The following is a 16217-nucleotide window of genomic DNA, read 5'->3' on the forward strand; positions in this document are numbered from 1 at the left end:
CGCGCTGGGCGCAGCTCTGTCGGGGCCGGGGCAAGGTTGTTTGTTTCCGCAATAGCGCCCCGCTGGGCGCAGCTCTGTCGGGGCCGGGGCAAGGTTGTTTGTTTCCGCAATAGCGCCGCGCTGGGCGCAGCTCTGTCGGGGCCGGGGTAAGGTTGCGCAGCTCTGTCGGGGCCGGGGCAAGGTTGTTTGTTTCCGCAACAACGCGCTTGTTGCGGAAATTAATGAGGGGGCATGCGGGGCGCGGGCACTACATCGGACGGCTAACGGCGCGGGGATCCAACGACCATCGACGCGGCGGATATTTTAGAATCATCGGCCGGCGGACGCGTAGCAGCGCCGATAGTAAGAGTAACTCTATAGATCCTGAAAATCCAGTGCCCAAAAGGATATTCTTAGACCAATGTTTGAATTCTCACGTTCCAGCGATTTCTGAAATTTTAAATTAAATGCGGATTTGGCTAAAAACTCTCACCTTTTTCTTTTACTATGAAAAACCTCACCTTTCATCGATGGCTTTAAGATTCAGGCTGTAAACATCTACTATTCTCCCTTTTTTTGCTATACAAATTGAATACCATGCCTAATACAACTATTGGCCCCACCATTGTCCTTCATATGGCAGGGATTGGTGGCAGCATGTGACAGCCCTCTCTCTCTCTCCCTCTCTCTCTCTTCTCCCACACATAAATCCACCCTTTTATTTCATCTTAGCTAAATTAAATCGTCCATATCATTTAAACTATAAGTTCATTTTTGAAATAGTTTGTATATTTGAACTCCTGGCACCGGGACCTTTAGAACTAGACCAAACTTAGATACATTTCGAACACTTTTAAATTTTAGTGTTTCACAGTCCATATGTGAAACAAATCTATTTCACTAGAAAAATAAGGAAAAACCTTTTTCAATTGAAATATGTGAAACCAATCTATTTCACTAGAAACCTATATTAACCCTTTATGAAATTAAAATGATAACTTGTGAAGCTGATTGTTTGCAAATGTGTAACCATTTTTTCAAAAGAGTGAAACATGTTTTTTTGAAAAATGTGCCACCGAAATAGTTTTTTTTTGAACTACCCAGTGGAAAGTGAAATATAGGTCCTCAATTGTGAAATAGCAACCACGGAAAGTGAAATTATAATGCATCATTGTGAAATTGATTATTTGAAAATTTGAAACAATTTATTTTAAAAGAGTGAAATAGTATATTTCCGAAATGTGCAATTGAAATAGATGTTTTTTTGTGAAACAAGCCAGTCAAATGTGAAATGTAGATTTTAAATTATGAAATAGTAATCACAAAAAGTGAAATTGTAATGTATTGATGTGAAAACGATTATTTGGAAATGTGAAATAAACTATTTCAAAAGAGTGAAATAGGCTATTTGGGAAATGCACAATTGAAATATATGTTGTTTTTGTGAAACAAGCCAGTTGAAGTGAAATGTAGATTCAAAATTATGAAACATTAACTAAATAAAGTGAAATTGTAATGTATCAGAGTGAAATTGATTATTTTAGAATGTATGTTCAAATTTAAACATGGTTGAAAAATAACCAAAATTGGTCTCATTTTAAAGGTTTTGGCGCAAGGAGTTCAAATATAAAAAAAGTTTCAAAAAGAAATATATGGTTTAAAAGTTTTAAATTAGACAAAGTGAAAGAAATGGTTGGATTTATTGTGTGACAAAAAAAGAGAGTGGGTCGGACACATTATTGCCAATCTTGCATGTGAAGTACAGTGATGGACCAGCAGTTGAAATACCAGATATTTCATAAACATGGAACACTTTTTATACAACACGTATATCAATATACAATGTGAGGTGTTACTAGCTGACTGGATGAGCCGTTGCCGGTAGATAGCGGCACCGTGCAATTTTCCAATTCGCTGACAATACATGAGGTGCCTAAAAATAATAATTGCATGTGAGGTGTTACTAGCTGACTGGATGAGCCGTTGCCGGTAGATAGCGGCACCGTGCAATTTTCCAATTCGCTGACAATACATGAGGTGCCTAAAAATAATAATTGCATGAATCATTTTCATCCAGAGTCATTAGATCTTCATCCAACTTCATCTTCCACCTCCATCTTCTTTTTCCTAGCGCGGCCGCCAGCCAACCCAGCTCTAACCGTCTGCCACCGCCCCTCGCTACCGGCAGTTATCGTCGCCTCGCAGCAACAGATATGTTATTATTTTATTTTGAAACGGAGGCAAAAGATTTGCCTCATCAATTAGTTAAGCAGAAACAATTGCTCAGTTAATCAACACAAAATCGAGTGGAAACCATCACAAACCACTGAGCAACACACCCAGATATCCCACACATACACCTTTACAAATAGTGCCTTGTCAGGGTAACACACAAGCATCGTCATCATCACTTCTTCCCAAACAGACGTCATCGCCATCCCTAATCCTCAAGCAAGCGACTCCGACTTCGCTGTGGACGAAAATTGATCCAACACTTGCCGTAAAGGCCGTGTAGGAACACATGAAGATCCATGCCAGACTCAGCCACCCGCATCAAGGGCAACACAAATCTGACTCCACAGGAGAGTTCCAAAGGAGAACTATGCAAGATTGGCGTCATGGAAGACCACCTAAAGGCGGACTACTTGTTGTCTGTCATCGTTGCCACAGGGGTCCCGCAGCCGCAATACCGACTTCACCACAACAACCAAACCAAGGTAATCCCACGAACACGCCCGAGAAGAGCCAACTACCACTGCAATGCCTCCGACTTCACTTCCCCATCATCAACAGAAGCCTCGACTCCACACCAACGCCTACCACCAACCTCCCAACAGTCCAACTGGTCCCTATGACCGGATTAAAATCCAAAACCGATGCCCTCGAGAGGGAAACGACGCTAACACACTACAATGACTGGCCCTCCTGGTTTGGGGTCCCCCCAAAGCTGTCCCTCACAGAGGAAGAGAGAGCATCATGTTGACGCCTTCAAGAAGGTTACAGCGTCCTCAGACGCCGCCGTCACAGGCTCCATCCATGGCTGGAGACGGGTTTTCACCCAGTCCTCGTAATCCTCCGGTCGACAGCCAATCCGATAGCCCATCTTCCCGCGCTGCATCTCCATGCGTCCTCCACCTCGATAGCCCAAAACTGACATGGTATTCATGATGTACCAGCATCAACAATGAAGGATGGCGTCCATGATGCACGAGCAGCAGCAGTACCACCAGGCACCAGTTGCAGCAGTACCATCGATTGTAGCCATACGTTGGCACGAGGGGCATGGCCTCTCACTTTTGGCTTGACGATGAGCGCTATCGGGTGGTCCTCCCAGTGATGAGCGGTTTTCCAGGTGAGGCGGCGCCAGTAACAGCTGATGGTTTGTCGGTCGTACAGTGGTGTCTGCAGAGGGATACAAGGAGGGCCACAACGGAGACTGCACCAACCATGGTCGGGCGGAGTCTGCGGTCATGAAGGTTTCACTCGGTGGGGTGACGGGCGGCGATATCGGTAGAGGTGGATGGCTCCCAGCATGCATGATCCGACATAGTGATTGGTGGGCGCTGACAAATTTAAGTCGTGAGCGGGGAAGTAGTGAAATCCGTGGCAAGTTTGCACTTGCCACATCTAGATCTATACCTATAATAATAAAGGGATTATTGCTTCTTGCGGTACGTCACGAAAATTACCCTCAAAGTTGTGAAATATTACCCACCAATGCCACTTTTTTGTCGAGAAAATCACACCAATGCCACCTAGTGATAAAAAGTGATAAACAAATGCTTCACACAGGGGAATCCCCGCCTGGGCAGGGCCATACAATAGGGTCCTCCTATACTCGCTGTGAGAAGACACATCGCGCCCGTTTTGGTCGGCCCATGTCCGGACGGCCTGTTTTCTAATTTTTTTCTTTTATTTTTATTTTCATTTTTTCTCCTTTAAATAATTTGGGTCTTCAAAAACTTTTCGTAAATTAAAAAAAATGATAATTTTGTAATAAAATGGTTGTGAGTTCAAAAAATATACATGATTTTGTAAAAAATGTTTGCTTATTAAAAAAATGTTCACAATTTTCAAAACAAATGTTTGGGAAATCAAAAAATGTTAATGTTTTTTTTAGAAAGTTCATGTATTAAAAAGTATTAATGAAATTGAACAAATTTTGCCAATTCAAAAAATGTTCATGAATGGAAGAATATCATAAAAATTAAAAAATGTCTGTGACTTGCAAAATAGTTTGTTCATTCATAAAATGTTCGCTGATTAAAAAAATTATGATGCATCTAAAATATGTTTGTTAAATCAAAACAATGTTTGTGAATTTCAAAACATTTCCCACCTATTGCCAGAAAAGTATTTTTTGATTTTAGAAATGTTTGTCGATTCAAGAAATTTGTTTAAAAAGTATTCGCAATTTTTAGAAAATGTTTGCAAATAGTATAAAATGCTCATGAATTCAAAAAAAAATGTTTGATTTTTTAAAAAGTGTTCATGAATTTGAAAAATGTTCATGATTTCAAATAAATGTACAAGTTATTTTTTTCATGATCTCAAAAAATTGAGAGTGATAGTGTATCTCGTTGATGCAGCAAAATATGGCCATGGCCATTGGAGATTATGATTTTTTTTTCTCCCATTACAACGGACGAACCCTTTTGCTCGCACATCTATAATTATTGACATGGTTTGTTAACATGTTGTTTAATACTCGGCGCAAGTATATGTATTACACAAAGCCTTGTTTCTATTGGTTTAGTCTCCTTTTAGACTGAGCTCAGCACCAAACTTTTCTTCTGAATGTTACAACAACAGAACAGATAGACCTAGTATGATTTTCCTGAGAGAAAAGTCTAAAGTAAACCTTAAATTCACACTTGGAGTCTGCACTGAACCATGATCTTGAAATCCCTGAAATTGGCACACTGTTTCTTATAGTCCCAATCTACCCTGGCCCTTTTTTTTGGCTAAGAGCTCGTTTGTGCCGGAGGGATTGCGTACGTGGAAGAGAAGGGGGGATCTCGGGAAGCTGGACTGGTTGTCCCTGCACAAAACAGAATGGCAAAATGCTTGAAACAGGTGTCATCGGCCTGTAGCAGTAGCTGTGCTTTGTGTAAACTGAAAGGAGCCCCCTGCTCCTTCGCCCTGAACCTGCTGCGATTTGCCCACAAAAACACTCAGAACCTGCCTTACCCTGAGTATGGATCAAGTGATCACATGAATTGTTGAAATGTGCAGTACCTCGACTAGAGCAAAGCATCTCCAATCTAGTTCTGTGGTTCTGAGGACAGCGCCGGCATGGAACCATGAGTTCTCTCCCACAAAACTCAGCGTCTGGCACTGAAGCTTCTTCAGCGCTTCAGTTAAGGCACGCCTCCTGATAGATGGAGAGGTTGATTTGAACTGGGTGAGTACTTCTTTAGACCCAACTTTTGGTACTAGTACTATTTACAGGTAATGATTAGCAAAGATATTGCTCAGTGACTCGTTTATTGCTTTAAGGAATCGACATACATTAACACCCTGCCTCTGATATCTGATCAAGTAACTGACTTCAGCCAGATATTTAAACAATGGAGATAATTGTCATTCTAAAAGAACATGCTAGAAATATACAAAGGGGAGAAAATACGCACACTTGTACAGGGCTGGACAATTTCCGACTCAGGTTCTTGTCCACTGCCACGAACTTCCTGCACATGGCATAAAAATATGTTCAGTAGGACTTAAATAACCAGGAGTGTAAACATAACAAGCTAATGGAGGAAGAAGTATACCATGCTAAAATACCACTGAAGCAGACATTAGTTCACTTGTACACTAGTGCCACAATAATAAAGTTTAATAATACCTGAAAGATATGAATGAAAGGGGTTTCCTTTCCCCCCGCCTCATTTTATTAATGAAGCAAAAGCACGACGACAGTTTACAGCTCTCGAGTTGAGCAAGAGTAGCAAATCTAGAACATCTAAGGAAAACAAAAAGTTCCCATACTTGAACCGTGCAGGGTTCAGGGAGAGAAGCAGAGTAGATTTTTAGTGGTTCTATTTACATAGGACCAGCAGCAAAAGGAGACAGTTTAGGCTAGCTTATTACATTAATTTTTCAGGCCTTCAGCCGGAATGAGCTTTGTGCGCAAGGCCACCTGGACCGTTCCCTGCTCCAGTCCACGAATTCATCTCCAGGCCATTCGTAGCAGCTCTCCTCTTCGCCAGTCCAGCAGCAGGAGACAACGCCGAAGTAGAGCAGATTGAGCGTCTGCACATAATATCTTCCATTGGCGAATCAGGGCACATACCTGCCCAGGATAACCCGAGTACTTGTCCGCACCACGCCCTGGAAACAGAGAGCATTACACATTGTCCATAGGCAGCAAGTGGTTAAACACAAGCAATGCCAACAACAGACTTTTTCTTATCTACACACCATAAGGCAGCAAGATCACACATATTACTGGGTACATAAAAAATAAAACATTCAGCTACATCACCCCATAGATCTTTAGCAATTAAACAATCAAAGAGCAAGTGTTGAACAGATTCTTGTTCATCGGAATATGGCCGTCGCTTACTCAGGTTGTCCCTAGTCAGAATCTTATTATGCAATGCTAACCAAAGGAAGACTAGATATCGACGAGGGACCACAAATGTTCCAAAAATTCTTCCAAACAGGAGTATAGACTCCACCCCAGTTAATCATATTGTAAAAGGAACGTACAGAGTAAACACCAGTCGGCTCAAGGACCCACACAGGTTGATCAATATCACAGTTAGGGGTGTAAGGAGCTTGGATAGCTAGCAACTGTTGCCATTTAGTTAGAAACTCCTTATCTACAAATCTCCTAAATGATAACTTGAGAGTACACCCATCCCAGACTTGAGCCACAGAGCAACTTTGTTGTTGACAAATGTCAAAGATATCCTAGAATTGGGTTTTTAAAGTGGTGTCATGCCATAGGCTAATATTTTTACCATTGCCGAGAGACCACCTGTAGAAAGGCCTAGCTCCAACAAGAGCACAAGTGACACCTTTCCAGAATGGGGAGCCCACATCAGGTTTAGACCTGAGTAAATTAGGTTTGTCAATTTTATACTTATGGTTAACCAAAGTGATCCATCTGTTATCTCCCCCAACAAGAACCTTTTGGACTAGGAGGCCAGAAGAGCCATATTAAAATATCTGAAAGATCAGAATATGAAGTTAATGCATAACACAATGTGCAGCCAGTGTACACAAAGAAATAATCCACTGATAAATCCATGACTGAAACTGAAGTATCAATTATTACATTATTATACAGCCACTCACTACAAGATGGGGCTTTGCATAGAGGTGAAGCCAACATTGGGCCAAGAAACATTCCCCCCTACTTTGTCTAGGGCAATATATAAACAAATTGTTAGGCAAAATCAAATAGCAAGCTTTAAAGTCCTAAACAAGCAAACTCTTAACGCAAAGAGGGTAGGCACGCAGGCACCAGCAGTGACACCCATGCACATCACAGAACCTAAACTGCGAGCGCAATGTAACAATAACATCAGAGGACTCCTTTAGGAACCAATAGAATACCAAAAAATTAAGTCAATTATCAGATATAGTACCCGAAGAAATCAAGAACATTAATTACCTGATATGCGAGCTTATCTACAAATAGCTCAGGTACATCTGAACCAAAATAGCAGATGATCATGTAAAATATGAAGCGGGACATGTCTACTGAACAGGAATACAACATGAACACACATGAGCTACCTTGTTATAGCAAAATTTCTAACACCGACCAGAAAGAAAAGGACACCACTTCCAGTTTAGAGCTACATTTTGGTATGTTATGAGCGCTGGCCTATCTTCATCTCCATAGACAAGAAATAGATACAGAGCTGTATCTCATTCTTACAGGATGCCTGTCAGCCAGCCCAAGAAGCCACCTGAGAGCGATGCGCTGCAAGTGGTAAACAATTGATATTATGATTATGCAGCTAAAGCTGATCTAACCAACACGAACAACTTCACTTAAAAGCCCAACAAAATCAAGCTGTCTCAAGAATGAAACCCATGGTATCCACCAATTCGAAGAAACAGACAGAAACATTCAGACACAGCGATTTCTTCTTGCTCCACTTCAGGGTGACGCATCCAACCTGTGAAACCAAACCTGGAATATTTTCTGCATCGGTGGATGAATCTGTCGACGAAGTGGGTGATGGTAGCCCGGTAGCAAATCGGGAGGCGAGCATGTTGGGATCAGACGCATCATAGGGGAACGAAGGTTGGTTACGGTTTCGGGCGTGGGACGGGCAGGGTGACAATGGACGTTGGAGGGTGGATGAATCAGTCGGCGAAGACGAGTTGGTCGGCGGCAAATGTTTGCGGCCGGAGACGCCGTCGCCTGAAAAACTCTGCCGCGTGAAGAAGAGAGAGAGAGAAGCAGAGGGAGTCCGGCATCGAACATATAAAGGATGAGCTGGTTCCTAGGCAGAACCAAGCTATCCACGTAGGCGATGAATAGTGTGTGAACGCGGCACCACAACGAGCAAGCGAGCGGTCGCGCGAGTGCCACAGCTAGCTAGCGCGTGAGAGGAAAAAGGTATCGAACCCTAGCCCCAGTCCACAGCCCCACACCCCTCATTCCTCCCTCCCTCATCCGCCACCACTCCCTCCCACCTCCTCCTCCTCCTCCTTCTGCGCCCTAGGAGCCCCGCCGCCGAATAGCGAAGCGAGGTGGAGGATGAAACGCGGGTAGAACAGGGTCCTGGTAGGGAAAGGAACCTTACATATTTTTGAAGTAGTAAGGATTTCGCGCCAAGATCACGCGATCGCTTACGATAGTGTGGGCTATAGGTTGTTTTGTTCTACATGAGTTAAGATAGAGTAAGTATTTATACCAAATTTTTATACCTTTTAGTTTATTCTATTATAGTATAATCTCAACTAAAATACTTTGTTCTACCATTTAGTTTAATTTCATAATTAATAGAATGTAGGCTTGCTAAAGTTTATTACATCATGCACTTTATATAATCCTAACACCTGTCCTTCAAAAATTAACTTGCGCCATCTCTAAATTTAAATTGCAGCTTGTATCAAAAGTTAAGTGAAGTTTTTTGTTTTCAAGGCATAACTATGGAATGGATCTTTCTGAAATCCTTTAAATATGAGGAAAGTAAAATAAAAGGGACAAATACCCCCTATATAGGTTTGTACTGTATGATTAGTTACAAGTAAATAGAGAATTCTAGAGTACATAAGATATTTATATGGATCTTGAAATATCATCGTTGGTGTCGTTGATTACTTCCTCTTTGTTAGGAAGTTGTTGGGCCCACGTCACAATTTTATAAAAAGCAACAACTTTCCCTCAAGTCAATGACGTTAAGGTTCATCGAACTAGTAGGAGTGCTTGAACCGATCGGACGACATGGAGAGCGCCCGAGAGGCCCCCTTGGAACGCCATCGCAGAATGAATTTTGTTTATAGGATTCAGTCATCAAATATTGTTTGTTTTGTTTTGAATTTACATGGAGAAATCTTTCTCGTGCACGGCGCGAAGGGCACCCTCGCCCTTGAAACTACCAAGGTAATCCTACAAACACGCCGGAGAAGAGCCAACTACCACTACAACGCCTCCAACTTCACTTCCCCATCATCGTTGCCGCAGAAGCCTCGACTCCACACCAACGCCTACCACCAACCTCCCAACACACTAACTGGTCCCTATGACCGGATTAAAATCCAAAATCGATGTCCTCGAGAGGGAAACGACGCTAACACACAGCTAACGACCGACCCTCTGGGTCTGAGGTTTCCCCTGGAGCTGTCCCACACAGAGGAAGAGAGAGCATCATGCTGACGCCTTCAAGAAGGCTACGTCGTCCACAGACGCTGCCGTAATAGGCTCCAGCCATGGCCGGAGACGGGTTTTTGTTGGAAACATGCCCTAGAGGCAATAATAAATGGTTATTATTATATTTCTTTGTTCATGATAATTGTCTATTATTCATGCTATAACTGTGTTATCAGGAAATCGTAATACACGTGTGAATACATAGACCACAACATGTCCCTAGTAAGCCTCTAGTTGACTAGCTCGTTGATCAACAGATAGTCATGGTTTCCTGACTATGGGCATTGGATGTCGTTGATAACGGGATCACATCATTAGGAGAATGATGTGATGGACAAGACCCAATCCTAAGCATAGCTCAAAGATCGTGTAGTTCGTTTAGCTAGAGCTTTTCCAAGTGTCAAGTATCATTTCCTAGACCATGAGATTGTGCAACTCCCGGATACCGTAGGAGTGCTTTGGGTGTGCCAAACGTCACAACGTAACTGGGTGGCTATAAAGGTGCACTACGGGTATCTCCGAAAGTGTCTGTTGGGTTGGCACGAATCGAGACTGGGATTTATCACTCCGTATGACGGAGAGGTATCTCTGGGCCCACTCGGTAATGCATCATCATAATGAGCTCAATGTGACCAAGTGTCTGGTCACAGGATCATGCATTACGGTACGAGTAAAGTGACTTGCCGATAACGAGACTGAACGAGGTATTGGGATACCGACGATCGAGTCTTGGGCAAGTAACATACCGATTGCAAAGGGAATTGTATACGGGATTGATTGAATCCTCGACATCGTGGTTCATCCGATGAGATCATCGAGGAGCATGTGGGAGCCAACATGGGTAAGATCCCGCTGTTGGTTATTGACCTGAGAGGCGTCTCGGTCATGTCTGCTTGTCTCCCGAACCCATAGGGTCTACACACTTCAGGTTCGGTGACGCTAGGGTTGTAGAGATATGAATATGCAGTAACCCGAAAGTTGTTCGGAGTCCCGGATGAGATCCTGGACGTCACGAGGAGTTCCGGAATGGTCTGGAGGTGAAGAATTATATATAAGAAGTGCTATTTCGGCCATCGGGAAAGTTTCGGGGGTCACCGGTATTGTACCGGGACCACCAGAAGGGTCCCAGGGGTCCACCGGGTGGGGCCACCTATCCCGGAGGGCCCCGTGGGCTGAAGTGGGGAGGGGACCAGCCCCTGATGGGCTGGTGCGCCCCCTTGGCCCCCCCTGCGCCTAGGGTTGGGAACCCTAGGGGAGGGGGCGCCTCCACTTGCCTTGGGGGCAAGGCTCCCCCCTTGGCCGCCGCCCCCCTAGGAGATCCCATCTCCTAGGGCCGACGCCCCCCTGGGGACCCTATATAAAGAGGGGGGAGGGAGGGCAGCCGCACCCTTGCACTTGGCGCCTCCCTTCCCTTTTGCTACACCTCTCCCTCCCGCAGACGCTTGGCGAAGCCCTGCCGGATCCCTGCTGCATCCACCACCACGCCGTCGTGATGCTGGATCTTCATCAACCTCTCCTTTCCCCTTGCTGGATCAAGAAGGAGGAGACGTCACGCTGACCGTACGTGTGTTGAACGCGAAGGTGCCGTCCGTTCGGCACTAGGATCTCCGGTGATTTGGATCACGACGAGTACGACTCCCTCAACCCCGTTCTCTTGAACGCTTCCGCTCGCGATCTACAAGGGTATGTAGATGCACTCCTCTCTCTCGTTGTTGGACGAACTCCTAGATTGATCTTGGTGAATGTAGGAAATTTTTTATTTTATGCAACGTTCCCCAACAGTGGCATCATGAGCTAGGTTTTTGCGTAGTTTTCTTTGCACGAGTAGAACACAATTTGTTGTGGGTGTATATGTTGACAACTTTCTTGCCACTACTAGTCTTATTTTGCTTCAGCGGTATTGTGGGATGAAGCGGCCCGGACCAACCTTACACGTACGCTTACGTGAGACAGGTTCCACCGACTGACATGCACTAGTTGCATAAGGTGGCTAGCGGGTGTCTGTCGCTCCCACTTTAGTAGGAGCGGATTCAATGAAAAGGGTCCTTATGAAGGGTAAATAGAAGTTGGCAAATCACGTTGTGGCTTTAACGTAGGTAAGAAAACGTTCTTGCTAGATCACCTATAGAAGCCACGTAAAAACTTGCAACAACAATTAGAAGACGTCTAACTTGTTTTTGCAGCAAGTGTTTTGTGATGTGATATGGCCAAAGGATATGATGAATGATATATGTGATGTATGAGATGATCATGTTCTTGTAATAGGAATCACGACTTGCATGTCGATGAGTATGACAACCGGCAGGAGCCATAGGAGTTGTCTTTATTTTTTGTATGACCTGCGTGTCATTGAAGAACACCATATAAATTACTTTACTTTATTGCTAAACGCGTTAGCCATAGAAGTAGAAGTAGTCGTTGGCGTGACAACTTCATGAAGACACGATGATGGAGATCATGATGATGGAGATCATGGTGTCATGTCGGTGACGAAGATGATCATGCCGCCCCGAAGATGGAGATCAAAGGAGCAATATGATATTGGCCATATCATGTCACTATTTGATTGCATGTGATGTTTATCATGTTTTTCATCTTGTTTACTTAGAACAACGGTAGTAAATAAGATGATCCCTCATAATAATTTCAAGAAAAGTCTTCCCCCTAACTGTGCACCGTTGCGAAGGTTTGTTGTTTCGAAGCACCACGTGATGATCGGGTGTGATAGATCCTAACGTTCGAATACAACGGGTGTAAGCCAGATTTACACACGCAGTACACTTAGGTTAACTTGACGAGCCTAGCATGTACAGACATGGCCTCGGAACACGGAAGACCGAAAGGTCGAACATGAGTCGTATAGAAGATACGATCAACATGAAGATGTTCACCGATGATGACTAGTCCGTCTCACGTGATGATCGGACACGGGCTAGTTGACTCGGATCATGGATCACTTAGATGACTAGAGGGATGTCTATCTGAGTGGGAGTTCATTATTTGATTAGATGAACTTAATTATCATGAACTTAGTCTAAAATCTTTGCAATATGTCTTGTAGATCAAATGGCCCACGCTAATGTTGCCCTCTCAACTTCAACGTGTTCCTAGATAAAACCAAGCTGAAAGACGATGGCAACAACTATACGGGCTGGGTCTGGAACTTGAGGATCATCCTCATAGCTGCCAAGAAAGCATATGTCCTAGATGCACCGCTAGGTGAAGCACCCATTTTCCCAGCAACTCAAGACGTTATGAACGCCTGGCAGTCGCGTAGTGATGATTACTCCCTGGTTCAGTGCGGCATGCTTTACAGCTTAGAATAGGGGCTCCAAAAGTGTTTTGAGCAGCACGGAGCATATGAGATGTTCCAAGTGCTGAGAATGGTTTTCCAAGCTCACGCCCGGGTCGAGAGATATGAAGTCTCCGACAAGTTCTACAGTTGCAAGATGGAGGAGAATGGTTCTGTCAGCGAGCACATACTCAAAATGTCTGGGTTGCACAACCGCTTATCTCAACTGGGAGTCAATCTCCCGGATGATGCGGTGGTCGACAGAATCCTCCAGTCGCTCCCACCAAGCAACAAGAGCTTTGTGATGAACTTCAATATGCAGGGGATGGAAAAGACCATTCCTAAGGTATATTCAATGCTGAAATCAGCGGAGGTGGAGATCAAAAAGGAACATCAAGTGTTGATGGTGAATAAAACCACTAAGTTCAAGAAAGGCAAGGGTAAGAAGAACTTCAAGAAGGACGGCAAGGGAGTTGCCGCGCCCGGTAAGCCAGTTGCCGGGAAGAAGTCAAGTAATGGACCCAAGCCTGAAACTGAGTGCTTTTATTGCAAGGGAAGCAGACACTGGAAGCGGAACTGCCCCAAGTACTTAGCGGACAAGAAGGCCGGCAAAACCAAAGGTATATGTGATATACATGTAATTGATGTGTACCTTACCAGTGCTCGTAGTAGCTCCTGGGTATTTGATACCGGTGCGGTTGCTCATATTTGTAACTCAAAGCAGGAGCTGCGAAATAAATGAAGACTGGCGAAGGACGAGGTGACGATGCGCGTCGGGAATGGTTCCAAGGTCGATGTGATCGCCGTCGGCATGCTACCTCTACATTTACCTACAGGATTAGTTTTGAACCTCAATAATTGTTATTTAGTACCAGCTTTGAGCATGAACATTGTATCAGGATCTCGTTTAATTCGAGATGGCTACTCATTTAAATCCGAGAATAATGGTTGTTCTATTTATATGAGTGATATGTTTTATGGTCATGCCCCGCTGGTGAATGGTTTATTCTTAATGAATCTCGAGCGTAATGTTACACATATTCATAGTGTGAATACTAAAAGATGTAAAGTTGATAACGATAGTCCCACATACTTGTGGCACTGCCGCCTTGGTCACATTGGTGTCAAGCGCATGAAGAAGCTCCATGCTGATGGACTTTCGGAGTCTCTAGATTATGAATCATTTGACACATGCGAGCCATGCCTCATGGGTAAGATGACCAAGACTCCGTTCTCCAGAACAATGGAGCGAGCCACCAACTTATTGGAAATCATACATACTGATGTGTGCGGTCCAATGAGCGTTGAGGCTCGCGGAGGATATCATTATGTTCTCACTCTCACTGATGACTTGAGTAGATATGGGTATGTCTACTTGATGAAACACAAGTCTGACACCTTTGAAAAGTTCAAGGAATTTCAGAATGAGGTAGAGAATCAACGTGACCGAAAGATAAAGTTCTTACGATCAGATCGTGGGGGTGAATATTTAAGTCACGAATTTGGTACGCACTTAAGGAAATGTGGAATCGTTTCACAACTCACGCCGCCTGGAACACCTCAGCGAAATGGTGTGTCCGAACATCGTAATCGCACTCTATTGGATATGGTGCGATCTATGATGTCACTTACCGATTTACCACTATCATTTTGGGGATACGCTCTAGAGACAGCTACATTCAAGTTAAATAGGGCACCGTCTAAATCCGTTGAGACGACACCATATGAATTATGGTTTGGGAAGAAACCTAAGCTGTCGTTTCTAAAAGTTTGGGGATGTGATGCTTATGTCAAGAAACTTCAACCTGAGAAGCTCGAACCCAAGTCGGAAAAATGTGTCTTCATAGGATACCCTAAGGAAACGACTGGGTATACTTTCTACTTAAGATCCGAGGGCAAGATCTTTGTGGCCAAGAACGGGTCCTTTCTAGAGAAAGAGTTTCTCTCGAAAGAATTAAGTGGGAGGAAAGTGGAACTTGATGAAGTACTACCTATTGAACCGGTAAGTAGCGCAGCTCAGGAAGATGTTCCTGTGGTGCCTGCTCCGACAAGAGAGGAGGTTAATGATGATGATCAAGATACTTCGGATCAAGCTCTTACTGAACTTCGAAGGTCCACAAGGACACGTTCCGCACCAGAGTGGTACGGTAACCCTGTCTTAGAAATTATGTTGTTAGACAACGGTGAACCTTCGAACTATTAAGAAGCGATGGCGGGCCCAGATTCCAACAAATGGCTTGAAGCCATGCAATCTGAGATAGGATCCATGTATGAAAACGAAGTATGGACTTTGACAGACTTGCCCGATGATCGGCGAGCAATAGAAGACAAATGGATCTTTAATAAGAAGACGGACGCGGATGGTAATGTCACCATATATAAGGCTCGACTTGTCGCTAAGGGTTATCGACAAGTTCAAGGGATTGACCAGTAGCGAAGCTGAAGTCCGTCCGAATCATGTTAGCAATTGCCGCATACTATGATTATGAGATATGGCAAATGGACGTCAAAACGGCATTCCTTAACGGTCACCTTAAGGAAGAACTGTATATGATGCAGCCGGAAGGTTTTGTCGACCCTAAGAATGCTAACAAGGTATGCAAGCTCCAGCGCTCAATCTATGGGCTGGTGCAAGCATCTCGGAGTTGGAACATTCGCTTTAATGAGATGATTAAAGCGTTTGGGTTTATGCAGACTTATGGAGAAGCCTGCGTTTACAAGAAAGTGAGTGGGAGCTCTGTAGCATTTCTCACATTATATGTGGATGACATACTTTTGATGGGAAATGATATAGAACTTTTGGACAGCATAAAGGCCTACTTGAATAAGTGTTTTTCAATGAAGGACCTTGGAGAAGCTGCTTACATATTAGGCATCAAAATCTATAGAGATAGATCAAGACGCCTCATAGGTCTTTCACAAAGCACATACCTTGATAAGATATTGAAGAAGTTCAATATGGATCAGTCCAAGAAGGGGTTCTTGCCTATGTTGCAAGGTGTGAAATTGAGCTCAGCTCAATGCCCGACCACGGCAGAAGATAGAGAAAAGATGAGTGTCGTCCCCTATGCCTCAGCCATAGGGTCTATCATGTATGCCATGACC

The 16217-nt window shown here is 43.9% G+C and overlaps 1 pseudogene; it reads right to left on the reverse strand.

Annotated features, from left to right (window-relative positions):
* Positions 1–260: 260 nt before the first annotated feature.
* LOC119321292 overlaps positions 261–16217 on the reverse strand; it is a 44430-nt pseudogene continuing 28473 nt past the window's right edge.

Source organism: Triticum dicoccoides, chromosome 6B (genome assembly GCF_002162155.2).
Source record: "Triticum dicoccoides isolate Atlit2015 ecotype Zavitan chromosome 6B, WEW_v2.0, whole genome shotgun sequence".
In the NCBI taxonomy this organism is placed as follows: Eukaryota; Viridiplantae; Streptophyta; class Magnoliopsida; order Poales; family Poaceae; genus Triticum; species Triticum dicoccoides.